Source organism: Grammomys surdaster, unplaced genomic scaffold, assembly GCF_004785775.1.
Source record: "Grammomys surdaster isolate TR1022 unplaced genomic scaffold, NIH_TR_1.0 65, whole genome shotgun sequence".
Classification (NCBI taxonomy): Eukaryota; Metazoa; Chordata; class Mammalia; order Rodentia; family Muridae; genus Grammomys; species Grammomys surdaster.
Genome location: NW_021604567.1, coordinates 9,249,353 through 9,270,171, shown reverse-complemented (window position 1 = coordinate 9,270,171; position 20,819 = coordinate 9,249,353).

Below are 20,819 nucleotides of genomic sequence, written 5' to 3'. Positions count from 1 at the left end.
AAAGATCTCCCATGCTCATGAATTAGAAGGATTAATATAGTAAAAATAGCTATCTTGCCAAAAGCAATCTACAGATTTAATGCAATCCCCATCAAAATTCCCACTCAATTCTTCACAGAGATACAAAGAGCAATCTTAAAATTCATTTGGAATAACAAAAAACCCAGGATAGTGAAAACTATTCTCAACAATAAAAGAACTTCCGGAGGAATCACCATCCCTGACCTCAAGCTGTACTACAGAGCAATAGTGACAAAAACTACACGGTATTGGTACAGAGACAGGCAGGAAGATCAATGGAATAAAATTGAAGACCCAGAAATGAACCCACACACCTATGGTCACTGGATCTTTGACAAAGGAGCCAATACTGTCCAGTGGAAAAACAACAGCATTTTCAACAAATGGTGCTGGTTCAACTGGAGGAATGAACTGGAGGTTCAACATGTAGAAGAATGAAAATTGATCCATTCTTATCTCCTTGTACAAAGCTCAAGTCTAAGTGGATAAAGGACCTCCACATAAAACCAGATACACTGAAACTAATAGAAGAGAAGAACCTTGAATACTTGGGCACTGGGGAAAAGTTCCTGAACAGAACACCAATGGCATATTTTCTAAGATCAAGAATTGACAAATGGGACTTCATAAAATTGCAAAGATTCTGTAAGGCAAAGGACACTGTCAATAGGACAAAACGACAACCAACAAATTGAGAAAAGATCTTTCCCAATTCTACATCTGATAGAGGTCTAATATCCAATATATACAAAGAACTCAAGAAATTAGACTCCAGACAACCAAATAATCCTATTAAAAAATGGGGTATAGAGTTTAACAAAGAATTTTCAACTGAGGAAACTCGAATGGTCAAGAAGCACCCAAAGAAACGTTAAGTATCTTTAGTCATCAGGGAAATGCAAATCAAAACAACCCTGAGATTCCATCTCACACCAGAATGGCTAAGATTAAAAACTCAGGTGATCTTAGACGCTGATGTGGGTGTGGAGAAAGAGGAACGCTTCTCCATTGTTGCAAGATTGTGCAACCACTTTGGAAATCAATCTGGTGTTTCCTCAGAAAAATTGGACATAGCATTACCTGAGGATCCAGCTATACTACTCGGGGACATATAACCAAAAGATTCCCTAACATATAACAAGGACACATGCTCAACTATGTTCGTAGCAGCCTTATTTATAATAGCCAGAATCTGGAAAGAACCCAGATGTACTTCAACAGAGGAATGTATACAAAAAATGTGGTATACTTACATAATGGAGTATTATGTAGCTATTAAAAACAATGAATTCGAGAAATTCCTAGGTAAATGGATGGAACTAGAAAATACCATCCTGAGTGAGGTAAGCCAATCACAAAAGAACACACATGGTATTCACTCACTGATAATTGGATATTAGCCCAGAATCTTGAAATACCCACGATTCAACTCACAGACCATATGAAGCTCATGAAGAATGAAGACCAAGTGGGGGTGCTTTGGTCCTTCTTAGAAGGAGTAACAAAATACTCAAGGGAGCAAATATGGAGACAAGGTGAGGGACAGAAGCTGAAGGAGGGGCCATCTGAAGACCATTCCACCTGGGTATCCATCCCATGTGCAGACACCAAAGGTAGATACTAATGTGGAAGTCAGGAAGTACATGCTAACAAGAGCCTGATATAGCTGTCTTTTTAGAGGTCTGCAAGAGTCTGACATTTTCAGAGGCAGATGTTCACAGATGAACATTGAACTGATCATGAGGTTCGTAATGGAGGAGTTAGAGTGAAGACTGTAGGAGCTGAAAGGTTTTGCAGCCCCATGGGGAGAGCAACAATACCAACCAACCAGAGCTCCCAGGGTATAAACCACCAGCCTGGGAACACTTAGGGAGAGATCCATGGCTCTAGCTGTATATGTAAGGGAGCATGGCCCTGTTAGGCATAGGTGGGACAAGAGATCCTTGGTCTCATGAAGACTGGACGACCCAGTGGGTGGGAATTTGAGTGTGGGGAGGTGGGAGTCGGGGGGTAGATAGGGACACATCCGCAGAGAAGCAGGAAGAGGGGTGATGGGATTGGGGTTCCTGAGAGTGGGAGATAATGGGGTAAGGGGATAACATATAAAATGTAAATAAAACATCCAATTAAAAAAAAGTAAAAAGAAAGAAAAAAAGGCCATACTTTAAAACATTTGACTTTTAATGATATTTAAACAAATAATCCTTAATTATCCTTTATAAAATATTGCAATTCCCAATTTTCGTTATAATCTGTATATGAGTTACATGAACTTTGCATCAATCAAAAGTAGCTAATAAAAGTTCATCTCATCTTTATATTCACAGGAATTCAATAGTGGTAAAACCTACTATAAAACGTAAGTATTTTGGTTGATATTAAATTGCCTATAATTCACACACAGTGAATATGTGGATTTTCTGATTTCATACATTTCAGTATCATAATGCATCTGATAATCAAGTGAGTTGTTTTCAGGATGAAACTTAACTATATTAGCAATATTAAAATGTCACTTTCAAATGTTTTCTCCTGTAATTTTCCTTCATAACTAAAATACAGAGTGCATCTAACTTTTTTTTTGTCACTGGCAGCAGATAGAAATCATTGAAACATATTCTGACAGAATTCTCTATTAATTGCAGCTGTCTATTGTTGCATCTATTGTTTCAGGTGCAAATTAATCCATCTTATATCAACCCAGCGGCGATAGCACATTCCTAGCTACCTGCCCTATGTTCTGAGTTCCAGAATGAAGAACACACACATGGAGCCTTATATATTAATATATCTTAAACAGATCAATGTTTGCCCTACTCCCAAACCCCCATGTGGTTAATACCTCCTCTCAGATATTCCTGAGTTATTACCTACTAATATCTATATTCCATCTTTGCTACCTTAGACCCAGTGGGGGGTGCCCCCAGGTCGTCCTTCCCTGGCTCTTTCATGATTGGTATGCTCTCTCTTCCACCTCTCAGACCTCAGCCTTACTCCAGTTCTCCCTCCTCCTTCTTCCCTCAATCCCTTTCTCTTTCTCCCTGACCAATCATTGATCACCGACAATTTTATTTACCAATCAAAACCAACTGGATGTAGGGTCCCTCAGAGTCTTACATGCAGAAGTGTTGACTCCCATGAACTTTTGGACAACTAATTAACATAAGCAGCCTTAGACCAAATCCACAACAATCTATTCTCAGGCACACCCTCCCAGACCATTTTCCATGTCTAATACCATAAACAAATTTTCACAAAACACAGTGGCGTAAGTGGTTGTCTATTTCCGGCTTCATAATTTTCTCTTAGAGTGTTTGAAACATTAACAGTTAACGATCATCTGGAGCTTAAATATCACAGAGGCAAAATTGAGCCCAAGGGTTTTATTTGAAACATTTGACATTCATGGGTCTGATACTTGTGTGGCTGGGTATAACAATTAAACAATGCAATTAACAAGTCTCTCCCTCCACCTCCAATTTTATCTTCTTCCTTCTCCTTTTCTTACTCCTTGCATGCTGTCTGTACATTCTTTATCATTGTGTTAATATTGTGTTGAGACTAAAGACACTGAGTCAACAATACAGAGGGATAGAGATGTCATGCACTTTCAGATTCCCACTCATAGTTCTATTGGCACTTTAAATCAGTATGTAACATTCACAATTACCTAACTAATTTTAACACATTACTTGTAACTGACATCTATAATTTGTACCGGAGTTCATTATTTTTGGTTTATAGATCTATGAATATGGAAAGACAATATAAATGTCAGTCATCCATAAATTCTAATACTAGACTATCATAAAACAGATTACTATCCTAAGACAATCTTAGGCCCCTCTGTTTTCTCTCCTTCACCAAGAATATAATAACATTCTAAAATTCCAAATTTTAGACATTAATCAATTATGAATTTACTTGAAGTATTTGTAAAGATTGATGTCATGTTTTGAAATATATTTATAATATGGAATGATTAAATCTAATCAAAAAATCTAATTCCTGGTGTACTTCTTTTTCGTGATGAAGATAATTAAAATTTAATGTATAATTTTTGGAATGTAAAATGTATCATTAAACATTTTCTATGTAATACATTGGTTTTCATGATTGTTTTTAATCATATTTAATTATATCAATTTTTCTCTCCTTTTCCTCCCTAACGCCCCTCCCAGGTACTTTATAATTTTGCTCTCTCTCTCTCTCTCTCTCTCTCTCTCTCTCTCTCTCTCTCTCTCTCTCTTTCCTCTCTCTCCCTCTGTCTCTGTCTCCCTCTCTACCAATTAAATGGTCTGGTGTTAATTGTTTTACATGCATATGTAAAATACTTTATATAGAAATATATGCAAAATATATAAAAATTCATGCATGTTCTCTCTCTCTCTCTTGCTCTCTCTCTCTCTCTCTTTCTCATACACACACACATACACACACACACTCATACTCACACCACAGTATCAAAATGCAACCTGCTCAGCCCTTGTAAAGTTACATTCATGTATGTTTAGGATTTCAGCGATGAGCATCTGGGATTGAGTAATCAATTCATGTGCTCTGTTTTGCAAAAGACTATTTTCCTTGCTGTCAGCATTCCTTAATTACCTATAGCTCTTTGTCTAGCATTGAGGGCTTATGGGCTTTTCCTTCTTCACTTTGGCATGTCTGTTCCTGTCATCCCAAATACATGATTACACCTTATTTTTTTTAAGTAATTTCAAGCATTGGAAGCATTAGGGACTTTCTTGACACCTTTTAGTTGTGGATTTCATTAATCTAAAGAGCATCCCTTCATGAAAAGACATTTTATTTCCCTTTAGAATTTTCCTACAAGAAAGAAAATTTTACCTGCCAGAAAACAGCTATACTATACTGGTATGAGATACAGTGTTTCATAAACTAGTACTTTTAGGCCTGTGTAGTCTATAGCTTGATCTGGTATTTCCTTAGAGTTTTCTGTGTCAATGTCTTATTATTAAAAATTGATGTGTTTCCATACTCTTTATCACAGTTTATCACAACAGTAGACTATAAACAGTGAATTTATTTACATAGTAACTCTAATATTAAGTTTATATAAATTTAAAATAGTACCTGATTTCTTATTTCCTAATAATATTAGTGCTTTAAACATCTATGCTTTCTATTTTCTTTATGATTCTTTTCTTTTTGAGAATTTGTGTTATATATGCTGAAATTGAGTCACTTTTAGTCAATGCATTAGTGAGTGGTTTTCTTTATTGATTTTAATTAAAATTATCAATAACAGAAAATGGCTTAACATTGACATTCTTCCAGTCTTTAATGTTAATGTTTTAAGACCCCCTATAGAATATGAGAAAACTTTATGCCAGCTACAATCCAGATAGGCAATTATATATCACAAATATGTAAAAACTAAAACAATCATTACTAAAAATAAAGTCAACAATCTACAAATCAATAAGCAGATAAGACATGAAATTTGGACGGGTCATGTCAATTCCTATGTTGGAAGATTTGGAGTAGGTAAGGGATGTTTACAATCATATTTCATTTCATTTTTAAAAAATTAGAAAAAAGTATAAATACAAAAGCCTGATAATTTTTTAAACTGTACAAATAAATACTTAGCCACCAGGGAAACAGATGCTAACCGTCCTTTAAGATTCTGTCTATCCCCAATTATATGTTTATCATAAAGAAACCAAAACAGAGGAATACTGGCAGTCATACTGTGTGGGCAACCCCTTTACAAGGTAAACTAGTGGAGCCACTATGGAAACCAGTGTGGGCATATCCTGAAAGTTACAAATAGAACAACTCTAAGAACAAATTATACCATTCCTGAACCTTCTGAAATAGTCTAAATTCTACCATATATTTTAATAGACATCAATATGAGAATTTTTCATCACAAAGTGAAAAACAATAGAAATATAGTATATACACACAGTTAAATTAAATTTATAAACAAAGAAAAGTAAAAACATGTCTTTTTCAGTAAAATAATAGCTCGGAAAATTTTCATGTCTAGTGAGGTAAGCCAAATATTGAAAGACGTGTAGACCATGTTTATATGTGAATTCTTGACTTTGATATTTTGTATATATACGTGATTTTTAAATGTGAGGACAGATCATGAAACTGGATAGAGGACCATGAATGGAGGAAAAAGTGTTTACATGGGTACAAACAAACTGGAAGAAGAATTTGATAGAGGACTGGCTGGTGAGGAACAAACAGAACAAAGAATGCTTGATCTTCAGAAACATGAGAAATGTAACCTTTTATAGGACAGTTTTAAGATTTACAGATATATTGAAATCATTAAGCACCTTTGGGATACCACTGTGCATATTCAAAAATATAGGCAGACAGTGCTTGCTCTTCATGTCATAGAAATGTTACTACAAGCTAAAGTCCAGGGCTGTTGGAGATAAAGCACAGACTGAGGTCTAGCGTAGACATGACTTGGAGCAGGGTGCCACATACAGATGACTAGTCCTACCTAACAGTAGGAGGTATTAAAATTGTCATACAGGATCATTTCCAAATCTGCTGTAAGCTGATATTACCGATATTTGACATATTGACCCAAGTGTATTCTGTAATGGATTTTTGTGGTGATTCCACAATACTAATACAACTCAATGTATAAAAGACATCCATCATTCCAAGTGAATGTTCTTACTTAACCTTATCAGAAAAATTGGGTAGATTGGAGAGGTTTGAAATGTAAAAAAAAAAAAAAAAAGTTAAAATTTCCTGAAGTGAAATCATTGTTGTTATAAGAAGAACTAGTAAACGGAGTCAAGGTTTAAACATGTTTTTACCCAGAATCTAATCTCTGCAGCAACATTGCAAATCTGCTTCATAAGGCTGATGATCAACATTACTGTCTGAAAACTGAAAAAAAAACAACTCTGATATATTAAATATCTGTTGCTATAGAATGAAATTCTCTTTAGGACATCATTTCTACATGTTTGTTTTTCATTCTTCCATATTTCTTTCTGTCACTATCTCAGTCTCTTTGTTTTCTCTCTTTTTCTGAGAAACTGTCTTGCTGTAGAAACCAGACTGGCCTCAAGCTTTCCTAGATCTCTTGGAATGTTTTCTGAGTGCTGACATTATAGGTGAGTCAATTTTCTTCAATATTTTCTTGTATCATTGCTTATTTTCCTGTATAGTTTCAGGGATTTGGGAATTTATGCAAAAGTTAATTAGGTAATTCTTATATGTGGTCTCCATGAATTTACACTAGATACTACCTACCAGGCAACATTATTTTTCTAAAAAAAAATTTTAAATTGACAATTAAAATCACATGTGTTGATTAAGTAACATGCAATGCTTGAAATATGGAAATATAAAATTTCTAAGACAATATGAATAGCATATATATTGTTAGAAATGTGATCTACTTTTTAGTAATAACACCAAATTCTGCTCATCATAGATCATTATTTAACTCTATTGTTTATTGTGTCAATTTCAGAGGCATACTCTTGATATGCTATCTTTGAATTATTTCATTCCAATAATATATATATGGCATATCAAAAATAAATTGATTAACAAAGCATTTAAAACCACTTTGATCATATAAAATCCTCAATGAATTAACTAAACATTATATTTAAAATGAGGCTGAGACAAAAAGAAAGGTACATAGGTATTATTTTTTGCTTAATATTAATAGGAAATATTTGTGCATACTTAATTAGAAATAAACTTGTATTGTCATATAAAATTTGTATCCTGTTGGTCACAAGTTTAATCATTCATTAAGAATAGTCAAATGAGGGAGAGGCTTGCCACCCCACAGTCAAAACTCTGACTCATAATTGTTCCTGTTTGAAAAAACTACAGAGGCAGAAATGGAGAGGAAGCTGAGGAAGAGCAGATCAAGCAAAGAAGGCCCAAAGTGGGATCCATCCCAAGGCCTGTCACTATTACTGAGACTATGGAGCACTCTCAAAAAGAGACATATCGTGACTGCCCTCCAGAAGATACAACAAGCAGCTGAAAGTGTCAGATGCAGATATTTGCACCCAACCAATGGACAGAAGATGCTGACCCCTGTGGTCGAATTAGGGAAAGAAGCTGAGAAGAGAGAGCCTGTAGGAGGGTCTCAATTAATTTGGGCTCGAGATCTCTCAAACACTGGACCACGGAAAAGGCAGCATACACCAGCTGATAAAAGCTAATATAAGAGAATGGCATAACTGGAGCAGGTCTAGAGCAATAGTGGGGTTGAGACTTTTCCAAACTATGGAAATCTTATCCTGAGATCAGTAGAAGTAGGAGAGCCCCGCCCCCCACCCCTTGCCTGGGCCTGCCTATCCCAGTACATGTTGTCCTGTGACCCCACCTCTCCCCAAGTAGGTCACATAGACTGTAAGGTAGTTAGGTTCAACATCCTTTCCCATTATAAGATTATGTCCAGCAGCACCTGGAATTCCTTTTTATGCAAACGAGTCATTCCCAGCCAATGATGTACATTCACTCTTAAAGACCCTACTCAATGCCAAAAGATTAAAAAGCCAAGAAGCTTCTTACTGAAGCTTCCTGCTGAGAGTCTGTTCTCAGGACTCTACTCACACTGCTGCCTGAGGTGTCTGAGCTCCTAGTCATCCAGCCCCATGCCTCTCTCAGGATCTATGGTTGTGATCACAGCTGATCCCACTGCAAAGAGCTGGGAAGCAGAGCCTGAAGGGCAAACAGGCTTAGTGAATATTATATAGTTTCATAAATGCAATTAACAATGAGAAACTTTTCAAATGGTTTAAGCAATTTGGTAGAAAAGTTTTCTTCCTAAACATATGTGAGAATGCTTTAAAAAGACATAATGCATCAGAGAGGAATTTGAATCTTTTAAATTCATAGAATTGTGATACCAATGACTCCAGTAAAACTGAATTTCATATTGCACCTAAATGCTTGCATTTTATTACAGTAGTGTTTATAGTGCAGTATTTATTTATCACCAAATGAGGGAACAGATCTTCTGGATTTTATTCACCTTCTGTTAACTGTATATTTGGAATATGAAGTGGTTGTAAATGCACCACACATATTTGAATCAGATTTTTAAGAAGAAAACCATGTGCGAAACAGAAGCTATACATGATGGCATCAGTCTATATGCTTGGACTTGGGATGTAGAGGGAATAGGCTCAAGAGTTCAAACACAGCTTCAGCTACATATGGATTCTGAGGCCAGACTAGGTTGCAAAAGTCTATGTATCAAATAAACAAGAAAGAATAAAATAAGGAAAGTGACCCCTTATGGCAAACGCAGTCACATATTATCATATAGACATACATATCATATAAATATACTATCATACAAATACTATCATATATTTATGCTATCATATAAATACTATCATATAAATATACATATAAACATATCATATAAACATTTTGTAAAATGATTTAGAATTAAACTATGACTAATTATTTAGAGAAAATGATTGTGTTAACCAATATGTTACATTTTATTGATAATAGTTTATAGAAGCTAGTATATAATAATTTGTTTATTTTGGGAGAGTTAATAGCAGAGAATTCTCTAATATTATTTATGCTTTAAATCACTGAAAAATAATACATGATTTTTTTCCGTAATAAATTAATTAATGATCTAACATTTAAAATAGTCCATCAACACATAAAATTCTATTTATTTTAGAAGACAAGTACTATGCACAATAAGTTACAAAATAAGATTTTCCTGTGTCAATTATCAAATTAGAAATAATTTAATTAAATCATGAGTAAGACTGTTCAGAAACATGAGCAATGTTGCCAGATCTACAAGATTATGTGCAAAAGGAAGAGTCAAACTGCTATGACAGAAAGTTAAGGTAAGAATGGAAGAACAGTATAAACACAATGTCTGAAGCTAAAAATCTTATTTGTAAAATATGTAGAGGCATATTTAATAACCTTGGACTATTCAATTGATTTTCATACTGGAAAATAGACGTCTCAGAAGCAAACAAATTAAAGAAAAATCAAAATTATGCTTAAAAATTTTTACTTAGAAGGTAAAATGTTAATCATCATTTTAGAAATATATTATTCATACACATTGTCTTGCTTGTTCCTTGACTATTTGCATCTATTGTATTGCTAATCCCTCAGCCTAGAACTGACCTGAATGCTTGCATATAATTCAAATGTAGGAGGAAGGGGGATGGGATAGGGGGTTCTTGGGAGGCAAAATTGGAAAAAGAGATGACATCTAAAATATAAGTAAATAAAATGTCCAATAAAAAATATTCTCTTTTGACCGAATAATCAATGAAAACTTTGAACTGTAAAGACAAATATCAATTTATGAAACAGTTGTGGAAATACAATTCATGCTAAGTAAAATGTCCAAATGAATAGCAATTTTATTAAAAGAGTCACTATTGTTACTTAGGGAATATAAATTAAACCTATAATGTATATTTTATCTGCATCAATTACGGTTGACAGAACAAAAAAAAGAACTTATATAAATATATAAAGAAAAGGAAACAAAGACAAGGCCTGAAAGGCTTTTACTGATTGTGAGGATGTGAAAAAGTACACAGTACAATCCCTCATTATTGTGCATGTAAAATTGTGTGGTCACTGTGAACCCTAGTTTGGTAATTCTTTATCAAGATAATTGCCACAAGACAAAACAAATAATGGAAATGAAAAAAGTATATATCTATGATGAATTTTCATAATAATTTTCAATAATATTTTTATAGGATATTTTATTTACATTTCAGATGCTATCCCCTTTCTCCATTGTCCCCCAGAAACTTCTAATCCCATCTCTTCTCCTTATTCTATGAGGATGTGCCCCTACTCATCTTCCCTCCCACCCCCTCACCCTCTAATTCCCCCCCCCACACACACACACACTGGGACATCCAGCCTTCATGGAACCAAGGACCTCTTCTCCCCTTTATGCCCAACAAGGCCATCCTCCCTTACAAATACAGCTGGAGCAATGGCTCCCTCTTTATGTGTTCCAGGCTGGTAGTTTATACCCTGGGAGCTCTGCTTGGTTGGTATTGTTGCTCTCCCCATGGGGCTGCAAAGCCTTTCAGCTCCTTCAGTCTTCACTCTAACTCCTCCATTGGGGACCCTGTGATCAGTTCAATGGTTAGCTGTAAGCATCCACCTCCATGTATGTCAGGGTCTGGCAGACCACTAAGGAGACAGCCATATCAGGCTCCTGTCAGCATGCACTTCCTGACATCCACATCAGCATCTACCTTTGGTAACTGTGCAGGGGATTGATACCCAGATGGAATGATCTCCAGATGACCCCTCCTTCAGTTTCTGACCCACACTTTGTCTCCACATTTGCTCCCATAGGTATTTTGTTACTCCTTCTTAGAAGGACCTAAGCAACCACACTTTGTTCTTCCTTCTTCATGAGCTTAATGTGGTCTTGTGAATTGTATCTTGGGTTTTGAGAGCTTTTGGGCTAATATCCAATTAAAAGTGAGTGCATATCATGTGTGTTCTTTGTGATTGGGTTACCTCACTCAGGAAGATACTTTCTAGTTCCATCCATTTGCCTAAGAATTTCATGAATTCATTGTTTTAATAGCTGAGTAATACTCCATTGTGTAAATGTACCACAACATTTGTATCCATTCCTCTGTTGAAGGACATCTGGGTTCTCTCTAGCTTCTGGCTATTATAAATAAGGCTACTATGAACATAGTGGAGCAAATGTCCTTGTTATATGTTGGAGCATCTTCTGGGTATATCCCCAGGAGTGGTATAGCTGGGTCCTCAAGTATTTCTATGTCTAATTTTCTGAGGAACAGCTAGACTGATCTCCAGAGTTGAACCAGCCTGCGATCCCATCAATAATGAAGGAGTGTTCCTCTTTCTCCACATCCTTGCCAGCATCTGCTATCCTCTGAGTTTTTGAACTTAGCCATTCTGACTGGAGTGAGGTGGACTCTCAGTGTTGTTTTGAGTTGCATTTCCCTGATGACTAAAGATGTTGAATATTTCTTTAGGTCCCATTTGAGTTTACTTAGTTGAGAATTCTTTATTTAGCTCTGTATCCCATTTTTAAAATAGGTTTATTTGGTTTTTTGAAGTTTAATTTCTTGAGGTTTTTGTATATATTGGATATTAGCCCTCTATCAGATGTAGGATTGGTAAAGATCTTTTCCCAATCTGTTGGTTGCCTTTTTATTCTATTGACAGTGTCCTTTACCCTATAATATTTTTTTAAAATATTTTACTAGGAAAAATCCCAACTAATTAATAATCTGGCCAAAAGCAAAGCCATGTTCCAGAAAGATTTACAGAGAAAGCATTCCCATAAAAAATGAAATTAAAGATGCAGAGTGCCTCGTTCCTGTTGTCTGTCCTTTTAATTCACTACATGAACATCTACAGAAAGTAAGAGACTTTGGATTATCAATCACTACAAACACTAACATACCATGCCAGATGCTGTCCTTTCTCTGTGTGGATCAATATGAAACAATTTATATGCAGTTCATGTTCGGTGACTGCTTATTTTCTTAATAACTTCAGCAAGGAAGATACAAAGCATTTGTTCTTTACTAGCAAATCTGTTACAACGTCTTCATTGCCTTTCTGTATGGTGTTTACTCTTCTTTGTGTCATCTGAAGTCTGTCGGCTTCTTAATTATGCTAGTGTTCTAAATGTCTTTGTTTTCTCCTGGGTTGATAATAGTGTGCTACATTCAGGCCCATCAAGCAGAAAGTAGAGACCTGATTTTGAATAATCAGGGAGTTCCTTTCAATGTAAAACTACTACTCACAAGAAATTGATCTGTGTAAGATGTAGTATAATTATGTGCATGTTTAGATTTTAGAGGTTAAACACTCCAGTCAGGGAATTATAAGCCTGGCTAAGTCAGCAAGTTACTAGAATTTCTGTTAATTCATAATGCAGACCAGAATAGAAAGATTTTGTTTTCTTCTCAGTAGGTACAGGCATTATAAAATTTTTGTCATTTTCAATCTTGAATCTAGGGAATTAAGGTGACAGGGATAACTGTTGTAATATGTTGATAGCTTATACATATTATATCTTTGTATATCCTTTAAGCTCCAACTTCTGATCTAACGAAACTGGATTTCTTCATTCATAAATTTAATCCAGCACTGGCAAAATCTAAGATACTCTAAATATGGAATATCAGAGATTGCTTCTGGCAAGTGTAGGAAAAGGGTTCTCAAACCACTTATTTCCTTTATGACACAATATGTCCCTCAATGCTCATTTATAGAAATGACCCATTAGCCAAAAGGGAAATTTTTGGCCTAGACCACATATATATCTAAGAATCACAAATGCTAGCACAATGAACTGCTGTTGTATAGTATAACATGCCTCCAGGGGAGTTCCAGAAGAATTCTTGTAATACAAATATTAAAAGATCCCACTGGAACAGAATTTTGAGTCATTCACTTTGTTTCTTTTTGAAGGTTGGAGAGAGAAATAAATTACTGTTTAGTTTATCAATAGTATCTGAAAAGATGAAACATAATGACTTGGTCCAGATCACCAGATACTTGCATAGCATATTTCTGTAATAGTTGAGTAACAAGAGGCTAAGTAAAAATGATCAGTGAGAACTGAAATATACTTATAATGTCAGCACTACCGTTTAGTGTCCAAGGAGACAATTGTGCAGAGAATAATACCAAGTAGACAAGATGACCTCAGTTCATAGGTAAATGGGAACATTTTTATTTTAACTGTAGTTGCAACACATTGTCACTGAAACCATTACTTAAGCAACCTTCTTTAACAGGTCAAGTATTAAAGGCCCATCTATAATGTACTACTATTCGTGCTCTCTAGGCATGGTTCATGTTGTCAGGAATAACATTTGGAAAGCTCTCAAATATTGTCTCACTCTGATAACTTAGAGAAAAACTAGTTCATGTAAAAATGCATCTCACCAATAGATGAGAAAAATGGCGTCAACATTGTCGTTGATTAATTTATCATCTCTTGTACCATATTATTATATACTACATTACTGATATTCAGCCATCCTACAAAATGCAGACTTATGTGGAAAATACCTTGAGAAATTAAGACAGACAGTGCTGAATTCTAGCATCTGAAATACAAATGACTGAAACAATATTTCTTTCATATTTTACAATGACAGTTCTATTAAAAGTACTTTCTGCCAGTTCTGTACAGGCATATGATGTGTTTTGATCAAAACCACACCCACTCCCTCGGTTAGTTTTAAAGTTTTGTATAGATAAATCCAGTCAATATTTAATTTTCTGTCCTTGCACTTATGTCTATTCCCAGGTAATGAAATTCAGTTATCAGAGAATGCTTTCACAGCTACCATAGAAGGAATGTTTTCCTGATCATACATTTGCTCCAAACCTCCTTTCTATCTTACTGCAATTAGTCCATGAAACATGAAGTTTTACAGAATCCTAATTGCAGTTTTCATACTACAGAGGGCTCAAAATTGCTTGTATGAATTTAGAAATTCTATAGAATTATTATTAGGAATTATGAAATTGTCAATTTGTCTGTGTAACATTACAAGAAAGTATATCTTCATTGATCTGAGAAAATCTGGCTGATAGGATAGGATAATGCCCAAGATTCAGTAAGCAATAGTGACAAGAGAAGGCATATTAGTAGCATGAAGCAATACAGGGATAACATTCTCTGAAGGCCCTGAAATTCAGAGTTTACCCATTGTAGCCATGCAAAATGATGGGCCGTCTTCTGAAAAGTCCCCTGCATACCTTTAGCTTTTCTTAGATGGCTCGTGTCATTTACTTCTCCCGTAATTATTCTAGTTATTCTTACCATTTTTTCAGGGGAGTATGTTTTGACTTATACGTGTCTTGCTCAAGCATGAAGAAATGTTTGTAAATGTGCAGTTTCTTGCAACAGTGATACTCTTTAGCAAGTGATGTCATTTAGGTCAGAGGTAAATTCAATATGTCATGTGTTTTACAACTTTATCTGTCTACTGTAGCTGTTCCTCATTTTGTGGTGAGCTTCTGACAGACACCATACGGTTGGTTTATATTTTATTCATTCCTTCAACTTATTGAAGCTTAAACCATTTATATTTATAGATGATGACATGAAGAAATGACTCTCCCATTTTGTTGTTATCTATATGCTGTACATCATTTTTGTTTATCAATTTTCTGAAGAGCCATCTTCTGGTTTTGTTTTTTAATTGACATATTATAGACATAACTATTTCTCATTTATTTTAAATATGTTATATAGACATTTTCTTATGCCTACCATAAGGATAATACTTAATACTTTAAATTTAAATCAGCTTACCTTTAACAACATGTACAGTTTCTGTTTCTTTTATATAATATTTTACACAATTTTGCATCATTGACGTCACAAAAACATATCTTTGCATGATGTACGTCTATAAAAATAATGAAGTTTTTATTAATTAAAATTCATCATTTTCTTTCACTAGTTGGAAAGTAAATATTAATTTATTCAAATTATAACAATTATAGCTTTTAAGTTAATGTTTTTAAATGGACCACACTTTCTATATTCATACTTCCATTGGGGAACATCTGGTTTGGTTCCAGCTTAAGGCTATTATAAATAAGGCTGCTATGCACATAGTGAATCATGTGTCCTTGTGATATGGTGAAATATATTTTGGGTATATGCTTAGGAGTGGTATAGCTGAGTCTTCAGGTAGAACTATTTCCAGGTTTTTGAGGAACCATCAGATTGGTTTCCTAAGTGGTTGTACAAGCTTGCAATCACATCAACAATGGAGGAGTGTTTTTCTTTCTCCACATCCTCTCCATCATCTGCTATTGCCTGAGTTTTTGATGTTAGGCATTCTGATTGGTGTAAGATGGAATCTCAGCGTCATTTTGATTTGCATTTTGCTCATGACCAAGGCATTTGAAAATTTCTTCATGTGTTTCATTGTCATTAGAAACTCCTCAGTTGAAAATTTTTGATTAGCTCTGTATCCCATTTTTAATTGAGATATATAGTCCTGTGGAGGACTATATATCCCAATTAAATGCCCTAGAGAAAAGTGGATGCTAGCAGGGTAAGGTAGGAGTGAGTGAGGGAGCATCCTCTTAGTAGCAAAGGATACTGGGATTGGGGCAGGGTGTTAGAGGAGGGGAGATCTGGAAAAGGGACAACATTTGAAACGTAAATAAATAAAATAGTAAAAAATTTAAAATGCAAATACGGAGATACTAGCACTAAATCAATGTGATATGAAAAAATCAATATTACAGTGAATAACATATTTGAAGAGTTTCTATAAAGTATTTGATAATTGAAGGCATCAAGATATTATCACTTCATTTTATGGGATTGTCACATAAATTAGAGTCATCTTTGACACCCAGAGATTTCAGAAAACACCTTAGAAAAATCATTTTAAAAGTATGCTTTCATCCCTTTCCCTCAGTTGGACTGAGGTCTCTAGCCTCAGTAGGAGATGTTCTTAGTCTTACTGCAACTTGATATGACAAGGCTGGCTGGTAGGAGGTCTCCCCTTTTCTGAGGAGCAGGAGGAGGGGTTGATGGGGCTCTCAAGAGTGGTGAGGTAAGAGGAAGAGACTGGGAGAGCTGGAAGTCAGGAAGCTTTGACTGGGATCTAAGGTAAATAGTTAATAAAAATGTATGTAAAAATGTAAAATAAAGAAATGTTAATAGAATTATGACACTATTTTACTTTTTAAAGATGTTATAAGGAAATTTAATTTTTTTTAAATAAAAATATTTTTAATGTGTCCTTTTTACAAATCAAAGAAAATGGAAGTGGGGAAAGCTCTATTTTTACAACAGTAGTAGTTTTATGATTAACTGCATATTTATTTTATTTAGACTTTTTCTTCTGCATGAGGCTTGTAGTGACTATTGTGATTTCACTTCTGCTTAAAGATGGTTTTCATTTCTTCTTAGTTACCTTACTCTATTGCCTTTTCATAGAGGAATTTCAAAAGAAAACTGTCTGCCATACAGAATGTTTATTAGATAGTATTCCCTTTCTACTAACAATCCAATGAGTGGTTTCTTAAATTTCCTTGAAATTACTGAACATTTAAAATTCAATAATTTAAAGATAAACATAAAATAAAAATATTAGGTTGGTCTATTTTGTACATTTAAAATAAAAATTAAAACTAAAAATCCAAAAACTATTATCAATATGAAAGTATTTTGCTTTTTAGGTTTTAAACAATGCAAATAATGTGGATCTACCATGATTCGTTATTTATCACCTCCAAATAAGGGAGTCCATTCAGTAATTTTCCTTTTTGTGGTTGTTGTCATTATTATTGATTAAATTATCAATTTATTTACATCCAGACCACAGCTTCCCCATTATCCTCCTCCCAGACCCTTCCTCTCACATCCCTCTACCCCCATCCACCTCTTCTCCCCTTCTCCTTAGATAGGAAAAAGGCTTCTATAGATATCAACGAGCCTCTGGTATCAAATTGCAGTAGAAGGCAGCCAAGCTAGGGGAAATGGATCCAGTGGCATGCAATGTAGTCAGAGACAGACCATGTTCCACCTTTAGGAACTCCACATGAAGATCCAGCTACACAACTGTCATATATGTGAAGAGGGGACCGTAGACCTTCCCATGTATCGCCCTCTAGTTGGCAATTAGACTCTTTGAGCTTCTATGTGGGAAGGTTAGTTGCTTCTCTGAGTTTTCATGAAGTGTTTTTTAAACTCTCTTCTTCAGCCCGTCCTCACTCTCTTCCACAAGATTCCCCAATGCACCCCCCCCCTTAATGTCTGGGTGTGGGTCTCTGCCTCAGTTTCCTTAAGTTGTTGGGTGAATCCTCCTCTCCGATGATAGTTACGCTTGGATCCTGTCTGCAAGTATAGCACAATATCATTAATGGTGCCAGGGTTATGCTCCCTGTCATGGTCTCTAGTTGTGCTAGTCATTGTTTGGCCTCATCCTCAAATACTGTTCCATTTTTTACCCCTAAATATCTTGTAGGCAAGATAAGTCATGGGTGTAAGGAGTTGTGGCTGGTTTGGTGTCCCAGTTCCTCCATTGAAAATCTTCCCTGGTTTCAGGAGTCCTAACTTGTCTTAGCCTCATAGATTGCTTACCTAGATATAAAAGATGGCCACTTCAGACTCCATATCCTCTGTTACTATAAGTCCTAACTAAGGTCACCTAGTGAGACTCACTTGTGTCATGTGATAGTTTTCTGGAGGTTGTCTGATGAGAGGATGTTTTGCTGAAGTAGACAGGTGAGAGGATCTTTTTTTAAAGTAAACACTTGAGAGGACATAGGATATTTGGAAAGAGTCTAAGTAGAACCCAATAGGCAGTGAACAATGCTATTGCATTGGTATACCTAGCAACAGTGAAGCTGGTCTTCACTGATCTGCATTTGTCGTGACTTTATAGAGAGAAACTCAACTCGCCAAAGGACTTCTCATGGTATTACTGCTGCTTCTTGCCACTTCTGGAGATTTGTGCCAGTTCATTGGTATCTCACAGATTTCCCTGGCTAGAGCCACTGTTACTGATTTTTGTTTGGTGTTTGTCAATTGGACTGGAATCCTTCTACTGGTTAATGTCGACTGGATTGTCATATTCTGAAAATAAAGATTGGAATCACTTCCAAAGACTTACTTCTAAACCGGTCTATACCACTCATGACCATCATTCCCCTCTACCTTTGTTTGGTGGGCTAGAAGGTAGGTTGAAGTACTTAAGAACCTGTATTAAAGTAGGTTTTGAAAAATCTAAGCCTACAGTCACTCTCATAAATTCCAAGACATTTCCACTGCACTAGACTTCCATAATACTTTCACATGCACCTGACCCAGCTGCATCCTCTCTCCTCCTTTTCCCTTCCAATTTATCCTTTCTTCCCTGTCTGCACCTGCCTCCAGTCCACCCTTGATGTTTATTCTGTTTTTTTTTCTTCCCAGAGAGATCTTGTTTCCTCCTTAAATCCCTCCTCTTTACCTAACCTCTCTGGATCTAAGGATTATAATTTCATTTTCATTTGCTTAACAGCTAGTTTAAAATTTTCTAAAATTTACTAAATATTTTTGTAACTGAAATAAAGCTAAAATCAATAAATCCATTATTTAGATTATGTCCATAAGAACTGAAATTTTCCATCAGATTCATTGTACTGACATGGGTCTTAAAGGATAATTTTCATATTTGTTGATAGAATGTTTAAGAATAGCTTGAATATGATCAACATTAAGAAGTGGTATTAAAGATTTTCAATCCACCTCAGAAAACTGAGTGAACACCAGCAATTGTGGAACATTTTACATAAAAAATATATGCTGGTATGTTAAAGCATGATGGTACTCTAGAATGTGTTTCTAATATTATAAGATATTTATAAATGATAAATTATGTTTTGAATATGGAATGCATTAGTTTAGGCAGAATTCCTAAAGTAGGGCATTTCTGAATTAATTTTAAAATTGAAATTCATAGTTTTCTTATATATACAACAGACAGACTGTCATTTTGGCAGGGAATACTATCCACAGGACTTCTATGTTATAAAAATTTCCTGAAGTGACCAGTGATACCGAAGAGGATATGAATCCAGGAGGTGCTTACTTCCTCATTGGTCCAGGGTTAGATCACATTGTACTGGGAGAATGTAATGAGTGGGTATCGATGGGCCTAGCCCCTTCATATCCGTCTTTCTTTCTTTCTCAGGTGACAGGAAAGAAACTCTTCTATAAGTTTCTATCATCACAACACTGTCCCAAGAAATTTTCCGCACAAGTTGGGAGGAGCTAAGGTGGGAGGAGTAAGGAGAGGAAGAGGAGAAGGAAGAGGAGGAGCTAAGGAGGGAGAGATGTAGGAGCGATGGAGAACCACACATATATCTGGAGTAGTCCTGGGTAACAACTTATATCTAGATTAGTTAATTGGTTAACACTTCTAATTGTGTGGGCATCTTGCTATTTGAGCATTACCAAATATGTAAAGCTATTGGATAATCTTTAACCATTAGAGTCTCATTTCTCCTGGGTAATGTGTAGATGGTGGGATGGTCTGGGCTCAACCCAGCCTTGTGGAGACAGCATGGAAGATTGGCAGAGCCATCTCCCACTTTGGTGTCTCATGGGTGGCAGGGCCAGTATCTCTGACTGCCTGAGCTGATGACCTGAGCTGAGCAGCTAAAATATGCCACCGCCACTCATGGCCACAGGCCTTGTCTATTCTGGAAGATGGCAGTTGATTAACAACAAGCAAGATCGGGTGCTGCCATTTTAAAATATTGCTGCAACACAACAGGTGGCCTTACTTCAGTTCCCCAAAATTAGTTTACTCAATAGTTGAGTAAAATCTCTAAAATCAAGACATAACAAAAATTAGAGGACTGAGCTCTTGAGGTTATCCTAGGCCATTTACACCTGCAATATGCATGCAGGTACAGAAAGTAATAAATGAATATATAGCTGATTGATGAGATAAAAAATAGTCAATGAGCAATAAAGTTTTCATTTTAAACAACTGAAATTTTATTATATTTACGTAAGTTAACCATAGCTATCATTCCTTAATTTTCTCCCATCTTTCTTGCCCTCTGTCAAGGCCAGACCACTTTTTCTTCAATTCTGGTGCATGTGTTTCTGTATGTGTGTGTGTGTGTGTTTCTATGTGTGTGTTGTATGTGTTTGTGTTTGTTTGTACTGTGTATGTTTGTGTGTATGGATGTTTGCATGAATATGTGTATATGTATGTTTGTATATGTATATGTATTTTGTGTGTGTCTATGCATGTGTTTCTGTG